This window comes from Aethina tumida, chromosome 3 (assembly GCF_024364675.1).
Source record: "Aethina tumida isolate Nest 87 chromosome 3, icAetTumi1.1, whole genome shotgun sequence".
NCBI lineage: Eukaryota > Metazoa > Arthropoda > Insecta > Coleoptera > Nitidulidae > Aethina > Aethina tumida.
Window position 1 is genome coordinate 5,428,796 of NC_065437.1, and position 22,741 is coordinate 5,451,536.

Consider the following 22,741-nt stretch of genomic DNA (forward strand, 5'->3'; position numbering starts at 1 on the left):
ATCCCTGAAATGGTTTCAGTTTGATGGAGATTTACGCAGTTCCGAAATGTATTATTTAGTTAGACATGTGAAGTAACAAACGATACTCCGATGATCACGAGCATTGAGCAGCGACGCATTTGATCATAATGTCACGTACGAACCTCAGCTTCCCTCGTTATTTATAGTGCGATACAAATATACCCACCCGGTCGGACCGTAGACAAAACATGAAAATGCATCTTAAGAGCCGCAACGTACGTACATTTTGAAATAACTCGCCGAAGATTTACGGAGTGCCCCGGAGGGAAATTAGAGGAAGTTGAAAAGAATTAGGGTTATAATTGTTTCCCCATTGAAGGCAAACTTAACTTAAATTAAAAATTGCCCAGACCGCTTAATAGAAATTTAGCCGTTGATGAAGGTGGAGAGGACTTTTAAAATTCTATTTGAAATTAACATGCAACAGAGAAAACATGCCTCTCTGCCTACATGCATGCAACATGTCAGATCCGCTCGGCCATAAATAAGTCTGCCGCAAATATAAATCAACTAACGAGTTAATCACTTGCAAAGAAAATAATTACAAGGCCATTGGCCATTTACATCGACTCTTTAAACTAAAGATTATACACTTGAGCAAGTCAAAAGCAAAAAGTTGAGCCTCCCCAATTAACTCGCCTCCTTTTTAAGTAAGTAATGGACAATCAAAAACCAAATTGCTTCCTTCCACACTTCTTCAAAAAAGCCAAATTTTGAAACGGCAATAAATTTTAATTAACGTTACTTTACATTTAATTCGAATTTAATTACATATGTACGCGTTCAGTAATGCACCGTGATAAAATTAATGTGAAATATGTGTTTAGCACTAAACGAAAAATATAGCACCGATAATTTATATTTAATGTTCGTGTTACAAACGCATTACTAGATATAACATGTTTGTTAATTTAATATAATAACAATCAACAACTTGGGGCAGCATGTAACGTTGCAAAATTAAATAGATTGAAGTAATCAAACATTAACACTTACAAGCTCCTCCATTAATGCGACAAAAAACCCCTTAAAACCCGTCCGGGGTTTAATAACAAACCGAATTTATGCGGGATATTCGTGAGTTAAGTTGGTGCGCCTCACCAATTGTCTATGATTATAGTTGGTGACAGTATAGTGTTGTAAAATGATGAAAAGGCCGATGCGGCTTTTGGACCGAAAACGCGCTTATTTCTAGACAATAGCTTGAATTAAGAGGAGCTTAGCCTGGGGCCCGTTCAAATTACGGCCCGTGTAATTCCGTCAGATTAGCGCAATCCCAAAACGGCGCAATGAATACTCCGGCTATGATCCTGACACATTACTACCCCATTATAAACGTAAAACCCGAAAACACGCCGCACAAAAACTAACAATAAAACTTAATTAATTTCATAATTATGTTTAAGCACTGGGGTGAGATTTTTGCGGGATTTTTGCGGGTGTGACACACGGTTTAATTGTCAGGCCGGCCGATTCCGATGGTCCGAAATAGCGGTCGTACCGGTACGTTTTTCCTGCCGGTTCTCTTGGGGAGCAAAAAAGCACGCGAGGCTGCTAATTAGATATCAAAGAGTTGCACAGGACTATCTCCCATCTGTGATCTGAACGGCATTTCATGATTTCATTCACCTTATGCGGCTCGCGTAATTGGATCCAGTAATCCGATAGCTTAACCGATAAGTGCAGTCGCTTACTTATCGACTGTGGGAAATTGGCTTGGCCGAGTAAAAATACGGTACTACTTACTACCAGTGTTCGATCGATCCCGATGACACCACATCTGATGATGGGGCACCACGGTACTTTTTTCCCTTCTACCCCCATCATCAACTATTTATTCAACTTGAGGAATTTAATTGAATTATTTGAGGGCAAATGACAGACCGGGTCAAGTGACGAGATTCAAGTTGTCGTTGGTCGTTTATCTTGAGGCTGTCGGGGCCTGAATTAAAGAGTCGAAACGCCGCCGGGGTGGAGCGGGAGGGGGGACGCTTCAAAGTTCTGTCTGTGGCTCTGTGAATGGAGAAATGCATATGCGAGGAACTGCTTCGTCACGCCACCACAAATCTTCGAATATCGGAAAGACGTTGCCGGTTGGACGAAGAGGATTTTGTGCAAACATAACAAATAAAAACAGCAATAAAGCAACTAAATTAGCTATGGATTGTTTTCCTTGAGTTGTTAAACGGAAGAGGAGATTAATGATGTTGAGTTTAATAATTTTATTCTCATTAAGTGTCCCACATGAGAGAGAGAGTGTCAGAAGTTTGTTACGGGCCGGAATGGATGTGGTGGCTAATGCCGTCGCCCCTAATTTCGTAATTTATCGGTTCTGACGGCAGCGAAATGAGGTGTGTGGGTGGGGCCTTTAATGAAGTTTCTTTCTTCAGATGACAATTTAAGACGGTGGACTACGTTGCGGCAAGTGTCTCATTCTCGGGGACGAGCCCCAAGAGACCGGGTGGGAGGGTGTCGTTCGGGCCCGGCCTCAGGTTCCTTCCTTCCTATATAATACCCCGTCTACTCTGTCTGGCACGTCCCGCCAAAGATATATTGCTCCCAATGCATCGTACATAATTTCTATCGGGCTCCACGAACCGCCTTCCCGGTCCCGGCTATTTCGGATGCTGCGAGAGAAGCCCGTCGGTTCCGATATCGATGACGTCCGATGAGTTTGTTCTCTTGCGGCCGTGGTTTTCTTTATCGGGCGGGCGCAATTAAACACCCGCGCCCCCGGCCTGATAAAGTGTCTGGGGAGCCAGAAGAATTCCGATATAAAATGGAAATTGGAGTGTCACATCCTTTTGTCTTTCTTTGCGTCGGGGCCTCGCGGCTATACGTCCCGGTGCCAAGAAGAGATAACCCGAGATAAATGGGGACGGCGCAGTTGAACAAGAGAAATATTCTTATTCGAAACTTTCTTTTCCCTCTCCGAGCCCTTTTCTTGTCTTAATGTTGAGTTATTGCCCTCCCTATCTACTGTCACTCGTACCCTTGATTTTTTTATCCGATACGCCGTAGAAACATCCAGACCAAACAAATCTAAGCACAGAAATGATATAAAGCAATGCACTCAGGCTGTAACTCCCGTGAAATACTGTAGTTCTTAGGGATTCAGCGATTGGTTTGAATAGTTTCGGTTTTATATTCTGCAATAACGGCGAAAGGAGTCTGGGAGACGCTCCCAGTCCGGGACAAAAAATAAATAGGATTGTTCAAGACGGTTTTGTTCCTGTTGCTATAAAGCAATTCGCAAAGTTGACGTCGCCGTATTTTTACGGAGCTTCCCCGGCTAACGCCGCCTCCTCAAACTCGCGAATTCTGGCGATAAATCAGGCGAAACGGTTGCATTTTCTCCTGCAGTTAGATAGAAAAGCGAGTTATCAACAAGGAGTAAATTTTTGAAAGGGAACTGGGGGAGGCGCAACAGCGGCGTTCCCCATCTCACTCACCACGAACAGAAATTAATCTGTGAGAAGTGGAACAAAGACTGAAGTGATGAGTCCACCTTCCCTTCATCACAGTCATCATTTCAACTATCTGATTCGCCTTTAAGACGGGTAAAGTTGGAGGGTAAATCAGTTGGAAAGGTGGAAGGACGCGCCACTGGCGTGAGTGGTTCCGCCGAGACTTGACTGTATTTGCTCCTAGATCTAGATTAGGACGCCCGTGATTTTGTATTTGCATACCACGCGTATCGGACGCTGGATGAGGTGCGCATACTATTCGCGCACTTTAAATTTGAACCGGAGCAAAATAAAACGACCAGATCGGATGCAAATTAATTGAAATTGTTCTTAACAACGGTGCAGTTTCTCATGCGCGTTTTAGCCCGTAATTAAACATGGACTTCTCCACTCCGTCTTATTTACTACTTGTTTTACGCCAATGCCATTACTAATCTTCACACTGGATACTGCAAACGGCTCACCTTCACATTTTTTGAATATTTTACTTCGAGACGTATCGGACATTGCGAGAAACGATCATGATTTATTCCTTATTGGAAAAGAGAATGTGTCCACCAATAACAATCGAAGTGGACGAGATGAGTACTTCCATTAATTGAAGGCTTGCTCAGAGATTAATCTTAGGCAAAACGTAGTAATAAAGCTAGATAAGCATTATTTCCGTATAATTCGTCTTGGCTGAACACCCATGAAGATGTACAACAAGACCCACCCACAAGACAAAAATGTTTGTCATTTGCCCAACGTGCAAAGACGTATGATTATGGATATAAATCCGTTTTAATGTGCATTTAATACCTCTGAATGGTGCGTACGTGCTAATTGTGTATAATTTACGATGGCTCGTTATGCATAGCAGAAATTAACATTTAATTGTCATCTTTAAAATCAATTACCATACAGTCATAAATCCAACATTTACAGGACGTGGGCGTAACCTGACCCACGGCTATTTGCACCTAGCTCCGTCGTCGTCAATACAATTACACCGATGGAGCGGAATGGTGGAAAAAAATCCCGCATTAGATATGCGGTACATTTCGCATGGTACCGCCGAGAGTCGTAAATCAGGCCGGTGTCCGTTTTGGTTTCGGTTTGAGAATCCGCGAAGATTTAAACCACGCATCGGGGAACGTAACATTGGTCAGGCCCCGACACGGCGAAACGTCTTTATTCACCGCGGGCAGTACGAATGCAAAAAGCGTCGTAGCGCAACGGGCCCCGGAGTACCCGAGAGTTTGAAACCTGTTCCGTGCGGTGACACTCGGGCTGGCTCAAAGGAGGAACCGCACGGGTTTCACGGCTTCGCCTCTCGGGCCCGGCTGAAATGTAGTACCGGAAGCTATTTTTAATTATTAATTCCCCAATATTCTATTTTAATTACACTGTTTGATTCCGCAGCATCCGAGGTGAGCAACGACTCACTCACAGCTAATCGCCTCTTTCACATGGAAGTCTTCGCATGGCGCAGCTACGGTCGTACAACCCCGCTCTTGATATTCTAAGTACGTCCACAGATACATCTTAATGTCACGGCAATTATATATATTTTTAAATTCGATCTCGAGACTGTATGCGAAAAATTTAATATGGCAGTAAATTGGAGTATCTGGAATACGCCGCCTGAATATATTATAGTGGAATTTACATCACGGTGGTGTTGGGGGAGATAGGTGGACTTTTTATACTAAATGGAAAGGGATGTGGTGAGAAATTGGAGATTACAGTTACACGGAAAATTAATTTACAACACATTTTTTAAGGAGACAAAGTCTATAATTGTCCATAAAAATCTTTTCAGGTATTTTTATAAATTTAATGGACAGTAAAACCACACAGGAAATATCTTACATATTTTAATTACTGGCTAATCTTTTATACTAATTTGGAGGCCATTTTTTAAAGGACAATCTACTGAAAAATATTTATATATTCGTTCTTAATTATTATATTTCTTAAAAAAGATACATAGAATTGAGAATTAATTAACAAAATAAAAAAACATCAACAGATAAAAATTTAAATCGTTTTATTGGATGGATAAGCCAAAAAATCTCCAGAAAAACATGAATTTATGATATTTTTACATTATTACTTAAAGGAAGATTTTATTACAGAACACTGTAATTATAATTGTCTTGTACTAAATTGGAATTGATTTATGACAAAATAATAAATTTCAAAAGATAACAAAATTTTAAGATGATTTTTATAAATATTATTTTTAATAACAATCTACAAAAACACATTATTTATATATATATATATATATATATATATATATATATATCAATCTAGGAAAGAATATTCATATATTAATTATTGGATCTTATTTGTCAATTTGGATGTTATTCTTTAAATAACAATCTACAAAAGCACATTAATATATAAACTTTAATATTATTACCTTTCTTAAAGGAAGATTTAATTACAAATGACTGTAATTAGAAGTATCTTATACTTGATTTGAATTAATTTATTATGATAAAATAATAATTAACTAAACATAAAAGTTTTTTAAAATTATTTTTATAAATATAATGGACAACAAAATCAAACTTTAAAACGAATCTAGGAAAGAATATTTTTATATTAATTATCTGATCTTATTTGTCAATTTGGATGTTATTCTTTAAACAACAATCTACAAAAACACATTAATATATAAACTTTAATATTATTACATTTCTTAAAGGAAGATTTAATTACAGAACACTGTAATTAGAAGTGTCTTATACTTGATTTGAATTGATTTTTTATAACAAAATAATAATTAACTAAAGATAAAAGTTTTTTAAAATTATTTGGATAAATATAATGGACAACAAAATCAAACTTTAAAACCAACATAGGAAAGAATATTTATATTTTAATTATTAGAGCATATTTGTCAATTTGGATGTGATTTTTTAAATAACAATTTACAAAAATATTTTAATATATAAACTTTAATATATGACAAAATAATAATTAACAAGAGATAAAAAAAACTAAGATGATATTTATAAATATAATGGACAACAAAATCAAACTTTAAGACTAACTAAGGAAAAAATATTTATATTTTAATTATTAGATACGATTTGTCAATTTGGACGTCATTTTTTAAATAATCTACAAAGACACATTAATATATAAATTTTAATATAATTACCTTTCTTAAAGAAAGACTTAATTATAGAACACTGTAATTGGAAGTGCCTTATACTTGATTTGAATTAATTTTTTATAACAAAATAATAATTAACTAAAGATAAAAGTTTTTTTAAAATTATCTTTATAAATATAATGGACTACAAAATCAAACTTTAAAGCCAACTCAGAGAGGAATATTTATATTTTAATTATTAGATCTTATTTGTCAGCCTAGACGTCATTTTTTAAGTAACAATCTGCAGTAAAACATTAATATATAAAATTTTATATTATTACCTTTGATGAAGGAGGATTTTATTACAGAACACTGTAATTATAATTGTCTTATACTAGATTAGAGTTGATTTATTATGACAAAATAATAAACATCCCCATGAATGTGTACGCTGGTCATAATCACATAGGTTATAATTAAAAAATTAATCACAACTAACAAGTACCATGATCGTCTTATAGTAATTTTTATGGTGGCTCAGTCAAATGCGTCAGACAATTTATTCCCAGACATGGTTACCCAAGCAACCAATCTGCATTATTGCTCCATATTAATATGTGAGGGTTTCCCGAATGGCTTTTTTCCACTTAGTTATCCCCTCGCACTCGGATATGCCATCTCTGGGTGGAGTCCGTGGTGTTTTCTTTAATGAAATGCGAATACACCCACCTGATTTCAATTGCATGTACTACTTTATATTCAAAACAATTCTTTACCTCAATCTCCTTAATCAGTAGTAGAGCAATAGAACAGAAATGTTTAATGCTAAACGTATTCCTGAAAAAATAGCGGTGCACGTCAGGATGCTGCTGTTATCGGGAGGTAAACACGACTTAAATTATGAAATAAATGTTATTAAATCGAATCGGAGTGCACGGTAAGTTGTCATAAACTTTGAGTTTTGCTAATTGCATTAACCTTTGCTGCGATACAAATCCGAATGACATTTTCGCAGAGAAATACAACCGTTACTTTAAATATCATCGACTGAATTCATTAAAACTGTGGTTGCAATACAACTTGTACCAGAAAAAAATGTTTTAGTGGTGATTTAAAATTGAAAAAAAAGGGGGCGATAATGGGATTCTTGAAGACGAATTAATATGCACATTTTTGCGGAATAACGACACATCAGATAGGCAAAAGTTGGAATTCAAATGGCCGTATAACAAACGGTGAGAAATGTTCGCCAACAGTTGCAACAAAAGCTGAAAATATCCTGTGGATTTTTTTCACCTATGCTACACATACTGTGCATTATCCGGGCACTAATCTAAGATATACGTCCACCGGCCGGGCATTTACGGTGGAAATTATTAACGACTCGGAATTTTTATAAGCGCAACTAAGAGTCGCATGTGCAGCGCGGATTTCTTATACTAAAACGCGTTTTAAACACGATCATTATTAAATCACGCCAGCGATTTTCAGCAAAAAACCCCACTCGCAATAATTCCCGGTAAGAAAACAAGTGGCCATTAAGATGACGGATGAACGACAGCGCCAGAAGAAAATCAAAATGCACATACCTTCGGCCGTCCAAACCCTCCCCCCCGGGCTGCCCCCTCGCTAACCGGCCCCGGTCTGGACGGCTCAAGAAAATCGAGAATGTGCTCTGAATTCTATTATGGAATACGCTCACCTATTGTGCCCTCTCTTTCTCTCTCACTCCACTCTGAATACGCCCACTATTGACTATCGGGGGTACTCACCTGAAAATAACAAAAAAAACGAACGTTATTAGAGTTCCATATTTGTGTGTTGCGGAATAGAGAACGGGCAGAAAATGCCACAAAGACCGCATTTGAATACGAGAACAAAAGTAAACGGTTACACGCGGATCACATTCAAAAGGTGCCTTACTTCAATGTCACCCACGCATCCCCCCACACCGTTTATATTTATGTGAATTTTTTAAAAAAATAATTGATGAACTATCGGCGATAACCGGAGCATCCAAAAAAAAGCCGGATAACCGACAAAGCTTATTGTAGCGCCAGTTTTGAAGTGCCGCCCATAATTCCGGCAATTTTTGTCCGTCTGACATTTGATAACTATCAAATAAACCCGTATAATACCCGGAGTTCGTTATGGACACCGGCAAAAACTCATTAAATTAACCAAACTCACCATAACTTGCGCCTGCACGGTTTCAATTAAATTTCGGTGTTGATGCAGTAAATTACGGCAAAGTGGATGATTGCAGTTATTGCATTAAAAAAGCCATAACTGCAAATATTTGATGAGATCTGAATAATTTAATTGTTGCAAATTTGAATTAAATTTGCAAGTTTAATGCACTGCGTGGTGAATTTTGGCTTGATTAATATTATTAACTCTGTACTTAACTGGGCTGATTCAATTTTATATTTCAAAAGATTGATAACGGAGTTATGCTCCAAAACCTATAAATTTAGAATTATTTAATATAATTAAATGTATTCTTAGTTAAATGGTACCCAGAGAGGGTACTCCAAAATTTACGGTTCCTCCTAATTGGTTCAATTTAAACTTTAAGGTAGTACTGGATAAATTTTCAATTGTTCAATATTATTAACTCTTAATTAAGTACTTGAAAATACCAAATAAATTATTAAAAAGAAGGGCTCTGTAATTAATTATATAGTTTCTACTTAAAATTGAAAAGAAGTACTCCAAAATTATAACTCCTTCCAATTATTTCAATTTAAATTTTAATGTAAATTTTGACTTGTTTAATTTTGTAGTTAATTAAATAGTTTCAATATAAAATTCCAAAAGAGGGATTAAAAATTGGTACCCTAAAATTTATAGTTCTTTTAAATTGTTTATATTTAATGTTTAATGTAATACATAATAAAATTTGACTTTTATTAAGTCTGTACTTAATTTAGCACTTTTTTTTTGAAATTTTCAAAATAGTACCCTTCTCTGTACTTAATTTTATAGTCTCTATTCAAAATTCACAAGATTGGAAAGTAGTACTCTAAAATTTATAGTTCTTTCAAATCATTTCAATTTAATGTTTAATGTACATTAATGTTTCAATATAAAATTCCAAAAAAAGGATACTCTAAAATTTATAGATGTACATGATAAATTTTGACTTGTTCAATATAATTAAATACGTACTTAATTAAGTACTTCCATCTGAAATTTCAAAAGAACGATTAAAAAGGTCTGTACTTAATTATATAGTTTCTATTTGTAACTGAAAAAAGGAGAGTTTGGAAAGGAGTACCCCAAAATTTATCATTCCTTAAAGTCATTTTAATTTAATTTGAATGTAAACTTAATTAATTCAATTTAACATTCCAAAAAAGTGATTAGAAAGGTATATTCTAAAATTTAGAGTTCGTATAAATTGTTTGAAAGTAGTACTGGATAAATTTTGACTTGTTCAATATTATTAAGTCTTAATTAAGTATTATACTTCCAGGTGAATACTCCAAATGAATTATACAGTTTCTATTTAAAATTCAAAAATAAAGGTTGGAAAGAAGTACTCCAAAATTTAACATTTGTTTAAATCACTTCAATTTAATGTTTAATGTACATTTTGAGATGTCTAATGTTGTTAAGTCTGTACTTAATTAAATAATTTCAATATAAAATTTCAAAAGAGGGATTAAAAAGAGGTACTTTAAAATTTACAGTTCGTTTAAAATTTAATATATTGTACATGATAAATTTTGACTTGTTTAGTATTATTAACTCTGTACTTAATTAAGTATTTCCAATTGAAAATTCCAAAAGAACTATTAGAAAGTGGTACTTTGTACTTAATTATATATAAAATTCAAAAGAAGTACTCCAAAATTTATAATTTCTTCAAATCATTTCAATTTAAAATTTAATGTAAATTTTAACTTATTTAGTATTATTATCTGTAGTTTTAATATAAAATTCTAAATGAAAAGTTAAAAAGGGATACTCTAAAACTTATAGTTTCTTTAAATTGTATGTGGTACTTGTTAAATTTTGATTTGTTTAATTAATTAAGTACATCCAATTATAAATTTCAAAAGAAGGATTAAAAAGAAATAATCTGTACTTAATTATATAGTTACTATATAAATTTAAAAAGAAAGTCTGGAGAGAAGTACTTCAAAATTTATAATTATTTCAAATTATTTAAATTTAAATTTTAACGTAAATTTTGTCATGTTATTAAGTGTAGTTTTAATATATTTTTTTTTTTAAAAAAAAGATTGGAGAAAAGTACTTCAAAATTTATAATTATTTCAAATTATTTAAATTTAAAATTTAATGAAATTTTATCATATTATTAAGCCTGTAGTTTTTATATAAATTTAAAAAGAAAGACTGGAGAGAAGTACTTCAAAATTTGTAATTATTTCAAATTATTTAAATTTAATGTTTAACGTAAATTTTGTCATGTTATTAAGTCTGTAGTAAATTAAATGGTTTCAATATTAACTCCCAAAAGAAGGACTAAAAAGTGGTACCCTAAAATTTATAGTTTACTTAAACTATTTGAATTTAAAGTTTAATGTCGTACGTGATGAATTCACTCTGAACTTTATTAAGTAGTTCCAGTTAAAAATTCCAACAGAAAGATTAAGAATGGATACTCCATACTTAATTGAATAGTTCCTACTTGAAACCCAACTAACATACATTAGAAGGGCACTCAAAATTTTATGGTTTCTTCAAACAGCTTAAATTTAAAATTTAATGTAGTACTTGTTTAATATTATCAACTCTGTATTTAATTAAAATAGTTTAATTTTAAAATTCCTGAAAAAGGATGGAGAGGTGTGCTTCAAAATCCATAATTCCTTCAGTGAGTTAATTTCCAAACAATTTTTGTGAGTAGCACATTTTGCTCAACCCTTTTACCCCTTCGTAGGCGTTTTAATGTTAGCTAAAATGATTAAATACGGTTACAAATATTTTTTCAACATCGCCGGTTCCATCCATATTCAGTTCGCGAACAACGCCATATTTCAGATTAAACAAACACCAATGCTCATAATCCATATTTCAGCGTGGCCCCGTGATATATTTTCTCGCCGTTTCGGAGTTATGTTTTGCGGTTAGGCGCAATTTCTCATTTGTACCTACAACTGCGCTTATTACGTTCCGGGTAACGTGATTATGAATATGAGAGTCTGCGATGTGCGAAAGTTGTCGGCTAATTTGGGGGTGGGTTTGACACACTCAAAACATGCCGAATTAATTGGTACACGTCACTAAATAATTCGTAACGAACAAACAAACAAACGAAGTAAATTGATATCGTCGTGATCGATTGATTGTCCTTTATTTGGCTCGTTGGGATTCAACCCTGCAAGCTAATCTACTTAACCAAATATAAACAACAACGGCTCCCGAATTTACAACCGCTTAAATAAATCGCAAGGCAAGAGGTCCCCGGCTCAGATCCCATTGGTCCGGGGGCGGAAAAAAAGATAAGGCGACTAGAAAATTGGATAGGATTGAGTTTAATTTAATCAAGTCGAGTAGGATGAACTTTTCTGATAACGGACGCCGATTTCTGCCCCCCTTTTGGTGTGCACGGAAAGAAAACGTCATGTTACTTCTGATTAATCCCGGGATTGGTTTATTTGCCAGACGATTTATCTCGGTCGCTCCAGCCACTCAACCATTATTGACCCCTGAGTAATTTCGATAATGTTATTCGCCATAAAGTTAACAAGACAACCCATTCCGACCGGTGTTTATTCGAAGGAGCTGATGCTTGAACAATGATGGGGCATAACAGGTTTGAAAGTCGCAATAGTTCAATTGAGTGACTGAGGAAGTAGCTTCAGAAAGCTTCGTTGCGTTAATTACTAACTTTAGATAACTAAAGCAATTTCACTCGATTAAATTAAGTACACCTTTATAAAAGTTACGTGTAATATAATAATTTACTCGTACACAAGATCTGATATACGTTGCAGCTGAAATTGTGGTACGTGGCGGCCATAATCGATCACCAAACGAAATTATTTGCATGAATTATAACAGATCGTAAATTCCCGCTTCCGCTTAATAAACAAAACGTAATTAAATTGTATACATAATTGCATTGCATCGTACATAATACCGAGTTTGCATGCCTTTGTGTCCTGGCCAAGAATAAAACTGCATTAAGTTGAATTGTGGCCGGGATCTAAGACTAAAGCTGTTGGTTAACGGGTGAATATGGAGAAAACATTATGCGAAATGAGGCGCACTAAAGAATCCTGTAATTCGATTACGGCACATTCCTTGATAAACTGGATGAAATTTTAATGTTTGTGAGTTTATTAAGAGGACATGGACCCATCGAAGGCTCGAATAGAACGTACGTGTAACTAAATAAGAGCATGTAAATATAAGGAAACCATTCCAAGGTGTCTTTTTCACAATACGTCGTTTAGAAGATGGTTGGGAGAACGTCGGCGGTCCGGCGTGTGTAGTTCGTCGCAGTGGAATTAATTAAAATTCGCACCGAGCTCCAGAATTGTCCCGGTTTTTCGCGATGGTGCGATTCCGAGTCCGTGTCCGGCGTTTCTTTTTAGTCCGTTAGCTAAAAATAGTAAGTAAGGCCATTTGCTCGTGCTAATGGTCAAGGTGTTGTGGCAAGACTGATTTCAGTGCCCGCTGTGTGTCGCTCCCGGGATAAACTGCACTCCTGGGTGGTCCGCTAATTAAGATTCAAGTTGATTGCAATTGACGCTAACGGTATGGCACGCGGGTAGATTGGTAACAAACAAAGAAACTATCCGTACCTAGAAATACGAAAAAGGTAATGTTAACATTGGTTGCACGTCGTTATTATGACCAATGCTCTTTCAGCTGAAATCTGAACCATTTCAGATATTCTCTCGTTGTGCGGTCTGTCCATCTTTGCGTTTATGCTTCTTTTAATTGTTCTTATTAATGGCTGCATTCTTGTCCCGGATTTTTACTCTGTATGGTATCATGGGTCTTATAGACCACTATTACTAATTAACTCTTTTTTTGCCACTCACTCTGTATTTGCAATTATTCCAAAGCATGCGGTCTTAACTTAGTAAGAACTTTATTTTGTTATAGACTACATGCCAAACTACATTCTTTATTTGGTTTAAACCATACTCGGTATCAATACTAATTATTATATTATCTGTCTACCTTTACCAGACTTGTATTGTAAAATTTCTAGGGTTCCTTACAACCATTACACTTACGACCATTAACCAAACACGGACACTTGATTATTAATAAACGGTGTAATATACGGCGTTTAATTGCGAAAATCCAATCTGATTCTTCGCAAAACTAATTCTCTCATGCCTTTTACACTCGATCCTTTGCTGATCGACAAAATAATTAACACCACATTTAATACTAAATAAAGACATTTCATGTCAAGGCGGCGAATTGTTTAGCGTTATTGAAACTCTTTATTTGTTCACACCTAGTGACTAGCTACTGTAATCATTCCATTAAACCGTCTACACACCACCATAATTTATACTTATAGGCCCAATCATTTACAATAAATATTACAATATATTGTATGCTGATTTAACACTTATAATTTTTTCCAATTTTGAATTGTACTGGTTCAAATTTTTGATAATCAGCATATAGCATAAAATGTTCTACATTTTTGCCATTAGGATGATTTTTCTCTTCAGTTTATGTTTTATTTAAAAATTTAAATGTATCTGATTGTGGCAGAAACTTCATCCATTTTTAATTTAAAACAAACTATTAAGCAAAGGTATTGAGACGAAAAATATCCACATTTTTGCAATATGTTTCACCAATTTCATGGAGAAATAAAAACAATATTAGTGGCTAAATTTAAGGTGTTAGAAATCCTAATCAACAATCTACAATAAAATGTATCTTCTTAACTTTTTCCTTTTCTTCCTTTATTAGATAACTAAAGATTTGCATCTATTACAAAAAAGGCTCTTTAAGAACTTTTTTGAACGACCTTTTCCTTAATACACTTTAAAAGTGTTATATTCTGACAGACTGAATCTTGATTTTTTGGCCATTTTATATTTAATTTTTTGATTAACCTTTAATTTAGAGAATTAAATGTTCTATACTTCTGAACAATATGCATTAAAATATTCCCTCTTAACTCTTCCATTGCTTCTTTTAATAGATGGATAGAAATTTCTATCCATTAGAAACAAGGACACTCAAAGGACACTTTTGAATGTCCCTTTCCTTAAAATACTTTAAAAATATCATACAGTGACAGAAAATATCTGGATTTTTCAGCCATTTTAAGTTTAATGAACGAGTTGAACCTTTAGAAAACAAAGTTTTAGAGAATTAAATGTTCTACAATTCTGAATAATCTGCATTAAAATCTTCCTTCTTAATCTTTTATATTCCTTCCTTTTATAGATGGTTAGAAATTTCTATTCATTAGAAACAAGATTCATTAGAGGACACTTTTGAATGTCCATATCCTTAAAACGCTTTAAAAATATCATATAATGACAGACAACATCTTTAAATTTCACCATTTTAAATTTAATGAATGAGTTGAACCTTCAGAAAATAAAGTTTTAGTGAATTAAAAGTTCTTTAATTCTGAACAGTCTGCATCAAATGTTTCTTCTTAACTTTTTCCATTTCTTCCTTTAAAAGTTAGTTAGAGATTTCTATCAATTAGAAACAAGATTCATATAAGGATACTTTTGAATGTCCTTCTCCTTAAAATACTTTAAAAGTATCATATAATGACAGACAATATCTTTATTTTTCAGCCATTTTAAATTTAATGAATGAGTTGAACCTTTATAGAATAAAGTTTTAGAGAATTAAATGTTCTATAATTCTAAATAATCTGCATTAAAATGTTCCTTTAATTAATCTTTTCCATTCCTTCCTTTAATAGATGATTAGAGATTTCTTTCCATTAGAAACAAGGTTCATCAGAGGACACTTTTGAATGTCCCTTTCTTTAAAATGTTTTAAAAATATCATATAATGATAGACAATATCTGGATTTTTCGGCCATTTTAAATTTAATGAATGAGTTGAACCTTTAGAGAATAAAGTTTTAGAGAATTAAATGTTCTACAATTCTGAATAATCTGCATTAAAATGTTCCTTCTTAACCTTTTCCATTCCTTCCTTTAATAGATAATTAGAGATTTCTATCCATTAGAAACAAGGTTCATCAGAGGACACTTTTGAATGTCCCTTTCCTTAAATTGCTTTAAACAAATCATATAATGACAGACAATATCTTTATTTTTCAGCCATTTTAAATTTAATGAATGAGTTGAACCTTTATAGAATAAAGTTTTAGAGAATTAAATGTTCTATAATTCTAAATAATCTACATTAAAATGTTCCTTTAATTAACCTTTTCCATTCCTTCCTTTAATAGATGGTTAGAGATTTCTTTCCATTAGAAACAAGGTTCATCAGAGGACACTTTTGAATATCCTTTTCCTTAAAATGTTTTAAAAATATCATATAATGACAAACAATATCTGGATTTTTCGGCCATTTTAAATTTAATGAATGAGTTGAACCTTTATAGAATAAAGTTTTAGAGAATTAAATGTTCTATAATTCTGAATAATCTGCATTAAAATGTTCTTAACTTGTCCCTTTTCTTAAAATACGGTAAATGTATCATCATCAAAATTCTGCCTGTTTTAATTTTACTTTTTCAGTCACTTTAAATTTAGTGAATGAGTATAAAGTTTTAAACAACGTTTACGTTTATGCCATTTTCAGCGTTCAATTAGATCAATTTCATAACTTTTAACCTTCATAGACATTAAGAAGAAAAATCTAATAAATGAGCATTAAAGTTTCAGTGAAATTAGAAGTCTAATAATTGGAATTTTATTCTACTACTCGACAAAACATTAAAAATGCATTAAGGTGGATATGTAACTAGTTAAGATTGGCCTTGGAGACGTTTATCTCGCTTTTAAAAATAGGAGCATCCACTGTTCAACGTTAGTTAGCTACACACAAGAATCCAACGTTAGTCCATAAATCTAACATTAATTAACGTTATTAAAAGACAAAAATATCAATGGTGACGAATACATTTGGTATAAGATAAAACTAATAAAAATAAAGATAATAATATTATTAATGATATCATATTAAAGTCGAGGTCGGTCAAGTTCAAATTATCCAACATATATCTTCCCGAAATCGTTTGATTCTTTAATAAACCGTGAGATTCTGAACAAATATGCTACTGGTATTAATCGCGTTTCGTTAATTTATATGGCAAATAACGATAATAATAATCCATAAATGTAAAATGAAATTAATTATTCGCCGGATATGAATTATTAATGAAGCAATTTGCAGTAATAAATATTTACAACAATATTGCACTGCATTAAAATTACACTTACAAAAAACTTGATTAATTAATATGTATGGTTACTAAATATTAAATGTAAACGTCACATTACAAAAACAATATAATTAAAATATTTTAATGAAATCCGCATTAATGTTATGTTATATGAAATGCGTCGGTGTTAATAAAAAATAATAGAAAAGCCGCCGTAAGTTTTAATCAAAAATGAGTTGGCACATTATTTATTAAAATTATAATATAATGGCGTGAACAAGTGAGAATATTTATCTTCTCTAGTGTAGTATTTCTTTGTCTGTTCGATTAATTGTTACAATTAGCAGGAATTCTTTGAAAGTTTTCTCGTCTGTTAGCATGGCAGTAATTAAGCTTAATTTATCTGGAAGGAAATCTGAAAATTGTAATGCGAACAGTACCGACGAAAAAAACTTGTAATGTATTGATAAATGCAGCTAACGATGTACTCGATAATTGAAAATGTCCCTTAATTAACTAGGATTCTTCGGGTGCCGAAGATATATTCCCACGTCGCCAAGTGCAGTGGCAATTTTGATAACCACGCGAAAACTATTGTCTAGAACTGATAAAAAATTTAAAATTAACGACCATTGCCTCACGATAAATATCCGTACACTTCGATATTCATCAGTTGGTTAGTTTATGCAGCTCGCGCCAGATGAATAACAATCACTTAATATGCACATAAAATTATGATGAATATAAGATTGAACGGTAAGCACCGTCCCGATCCGATAATATATCCTGACGGTCGGTAATCCGAATGAATGGTAATTGCGAATCCGATCCCAAAACGTAAAACCGCCTCTAAACATCGTAATAAGCCTCAAAGCAAAATTAGAAGTCAGAGTATCTCGCACCCGTAGACTCGACATTAATTTGAAATTTAAACAGCCCCGTAAGTCAGTTTCGCCCCGGAATTTTTATGCGATTTACCGCCACTTCCCGAAACTTTTTCGACTTTTTAGTTTCGCGCGCCACCTATTGATTTACGTCTTCGCCTAAACTTTTTAAAACGTATAAAAGATTCAAAAATTACTCCGGGCTCCGGGCGCCGGAAAAAACGGCGCTCGTGTTTTATTAACTGAGGCTATTATTTATGAACAAATGAACCCAGCTGCGTTCGGAGTGTCGAAACAGGGGCGAAGTTATTTACCCCTTTGCTTTGTTTTATTAATTGTGATTCGTAATTTATGGCCTACCCGCCGGCTGCCAATTGTTGTTCGCCTGTGTAAACTATTTAGTTACAGCGACAGCATAATTACACGACAACCATGTAAATGCACTCCTATAATGTTCTGGTTCCTCATTTACCGGTCTAAATAGTATTTCAATTCTAATCTAACCACTACATAAGATTTGACATCTCCATTAACATTCTACAACCAACATTTAATAACAAAAATCCAGCTTATTATAAAATTCTTTTTACCTTACTCATTTACTTCAGTTATTAGTGGATAATGGGCAGAAGTGTTTGACAATGACGTATGGAAGAACTCTTCATCAGTCACCAGTAGATGACGAGAAGAAATATTTGTCAATGATATACGAAGAAATAAGAAATAAAATAAAGGAATATTATTTAGTAAAAATGAGGATGACTTGAATAAGATGATTTGCCTTCTTTCATTAACCTTTTAATAAAAAAAATCTAGTTTTATGTTACCTGAAGATGAATCGTTATTTCTTTTTTACAATAATAAATAAAATATTCATTTTACTGTCAGAAATCTGTAACATAATTAACACAAAGGTAAAACTCTACTTCAATCACCAGTAGATGAAGAGAAGAAGTATTTGTCAATGATATACGAAGAAATAAGAAATAAAATAAGGGAACATTCTTTAGTAAGACTCAGAATGACTTGAATGAGATGATTTGCCTTCTTTCATTAACCTTTTAATAAAAAAAATCTAGTTTTATGTTACCTGAAGATGAATCGTTATTTCTTTTTTACAATAATAAATAAAATATTCATTTTACTGTCAGAAATCTGTAACATAATTAACACAAAGGTAAAACTCTACTTCAATTACCAGTAGATTAAGAAAAGAAGTATTTGTCAATGATATACGAAGAAATAAGAAATAAAATAAGGGAACATTCTTTAGTAAGACTCAGAATGACTTGAATGAGATGATTTGCCTTCTTTCATTAACCTTTTAATAAAAAAAATCTAGTTTTATGTTACCTGAAGATGAATCGTTATTTCTTTTTTACAATAATAAATAAAATATTCATTTTACTGTCAGAAATCTGTAACATAATTAACACAAAGGTAAAACTCTACTTCAATTACCAGTAGATTAAGAAAAGAAGTATTTGTCAATGATATACGAAGAAATAAGAAATAAAATAAGGGAACGTTCTTTTGTAACAATCAGGATGACTTGAATAAGATGATTTGCTTTCTTTCATCAACCTTTTAATAAGAAAAATCTAGTTTTATGTTACCTGAAGATGGATCGTTGTTTCTTTTTTACAATAATAAATAAAATATTCATTTTACTGTCAGAAATCTGTAACATAATTAACACAAAGGTAAAACTCTACTTCAATTATCAGTAGATTAAGAAAAGAAGTATTTGTCAATGATATACGAAGAAATAAGAAATAAAATAAGGGAACATTCTTTTGTAACAATTAGGATGACTTGAATAAGATGATTTGTCTTCTTTCATCAACCTTTTAATAAGAAAAATCTAGTTCTATGTTACCTGAAGATGAATCCTGGTTTCTTTTTTATAATAATAAATAAAATATTTATTTTACTGTCAGAAATCTGTAACATAATTAACACTAAGGTAAAACTCTACTTCAATCACCAGTAGATGAAGAGAAGAAGTATTTGTCAATGATATACGAAGAAATAAGAAATAAAATAAGGAACACTCTTTAATAAGAATCAGGATGACTTGAATAAGATGATTTGCCTTCTTTCATCAATCTTTTAATAAGAAAAATCTAGTTTTATGTTACCTGAAGATGAATCGTTGTTTCTTTTTTACAATAATAAATAAAATATTCATTTTACTCAGAAAGTTGTCACATAATTAACACAAAGCTAAAACTCTACTTTAATCAGCAGTCAATAAAAAGTATCTGTCAATGGTATACGAAGAAACAAGAAATGAAGTAAGGAAACAATCTCCAGTAATAATCAATATGGTTAACCATTCTTTATCAATCATTGAATAAGAAAAATCTAGTTTTATGTTACCTGAAGATGAATCGTTGTTTTTTATTATAATAATAAATAAAATATTCATTTTACTGTCATCTAGAGAATAAATATCTGTCAAATATGTACGAAGAAATAAGAAATAAAGTAAGGGAACATCCTCCAGTAAGAATCAGGATGATTTTCCATTCTTCATCAACCATTGAATGAGAAAAGTAAGTAAAACTCGACTTCAATAACCAGCAAATAAAAGAGAAAAAGTATCTGACAATTGCCATCTGTCCATATACCAAGAAACAGAAGTAAAGAAATGAAATACTAGGATAAAAGGATTGAGAAATCGTTCTAGCTTGAAAACTATCCATTTATCTTTGATTGAACTGCTATAGAAGTTATAATATTATTGACATAAATCTCTTTTACTCCAGTAACTAATTAACAAATTGTCTATGTATTATGTTTCTGTAGTCCGCCAAAGTTGTATTTTGCATCTGCATACAAAATTAGATGCTTAAATTCCTCGAAGGTTACATAAAGGAATCCGCATCTTCAGAAAATCGCGACATTTTTTCGGTGAGTAGGTTTAATTTGTCGATGGAAATATGCATGAGACCGGCGACCGCATAATAAATCCTCCGGTTCCGCGCCTTTTTTGCTCCCTTTCCATTTATCAAAGTTAAGTTATTATGAATTTATAGCTTAATTTCGTCCAGAACCGATACGCAATTAAAAACCTACTTGAATCGGCTCAAAATTAAGCATTTGACGTTTTTTAAATGAAGCAGACAGGGAGCATGAAATACAGGTTCTGCGAGTTTGACGCCATTATTCATCGGCTTTATTTTTTTGATTTTTGCCACGGAGCAGCCTGTTTTGTTTCCCGAGCCAAAGACTGAATTCCGAGGGATTCTGTTAATTTTTTTCGTCCAAGACCAATCTGCGCCACTCCACCTCTTCGTACACCTGTTTACTTTTTACGCCCGTTGATTTGTGTGTGTAACGTCCAATTAAAACTCGATTCTGTGCCCCGTCTAATCTTTGTTTTAAGCATTTTAGGCTTATCGGAGGTGGCTTTGTTGAATTAGTCATAAAATATCACTGGTAGCAGCAACAAATTCACGTACGACTCATAAATAACCTCGACAAAAACAATGGAACATCCTAAAACTAAATTTAAATAACACTGATCCTTGCTCGACGTTCATTAGAATCCGGAATTATTATTCCGGGATGATTTGGAAACGATTTATTCCCAGAAAGCTAATTCTTTTTGTGAGCGCACCTGTGGCATCTCGAATTAAAATGTGCCTGGGCAATTAAGCACGCCGGCTGAATGGAAATAAGATTAAATAATGGGTTGTTTGATTACCAGATACCTATCTATCTTGTTTTATCTAAATTTGTTGAAAATTCACTATCAAAAATTATTCAAATTTCTACTTAAGGAAGCTTTAGGTTGATGACTTCTCAATGGGGATCAATTTTTATGCCTAGCCTTGGGTGTTGGTTGTCAGGAACTGGTTCTTAATGTAATTTTTACTAAGACTTCAGTGCAGGAGCAGATGGAGGTGCAGGAAGCCTTTGATAAATCAAGGTGGAGCTCATTTATCGATCAATTAAGCTAAACTAAGTTGTTGTTGCTATTAGAAGTGATTAGGAGTAAGCCAAAACTTGAGAAAGATGTTGGATGTGGTCTTTGTAAATGAGGAACAACAGAAAGATTGAAATGAGCGTGACTTTTGCGTGATGGATTTCCATGCACAATCGGAATTTCCGCGATAAATTCAGCAATCAATTGACTAGTTTGACGGCACAATCGTGCGGGGTGACGTATGGTGTGTGTGTCATAGTGCGGTGGTGGCGGTATTTTTGTCCGGTATCGTTTTGTAATTGCGCACGGCCCGACATTATTTAGCCACATTTAAAAGTAAAGGCAATAAATAGCGGGGCCCAGGCCGGACAGCGAGGGATAACCGTCCGTTCAAATGGCACGAAATGAAAAACAAGGCATCGGAGCGGGGCCGTGGAGCGACGCGAGATTGCACGCTGGCCGCATCTATTTAACATGGGTTTAGTTGGGCGATTTAATTCCCACCCGGGCCCTAGATCAGGCTGTTTAGTTTGCACTTGCCCGGAGCGATAGAACATGCATACACTTAAATTATCGAAAGTCCCAAGCAATTTCCGAAACGATCCATAACGCGGTCTCTGTCGGACGCGTGGCGTCTCGGAACCGGACCGACGAGGACCGTCACGCCGGAAAATCACCGGTGGAAACCGGGCTTTACCTCACGCCTCCGCCGCGACTGCGACCGGGGGTCGGCAGGGAGAGATTAAGCGCCGGCATAAATGAACAGCCAATAAACACTCGACCCGTAAACCCAAACATATTGCATATAGGATTTTATGAATGCTTCTACACAATCTGCCTGACCCTCCCCTCTCTGTCTCTCCTCCCTTTTACTCCACAACATAATTAACACAAAAATTAAACTCTTCTTGTACTTCTTCAATCACCACACCAAGAAGCAACAAGAGTAAAAAATAAAACAGTTGCCAAATCGTTGTAGCTACTTCATACTAGTCATCTATG

The 22,741-nt window shown here is 33.8% G+C and overlaps 1 protein-coding gene across 3 annotated transcripts in view; it reads right to left on the minus strand.

The window, feature by feature from the left end:
- Nucleotides 1-22,741, minus strand: part of LOC109598888 (homeotic protein ultrabithorax) — a 124,975-nt gene that overhangs the window by 56,071 nt on the left and 46,163 nt on the right. The gene's annotated exons all lie outside the window — the stretch shown is intronic.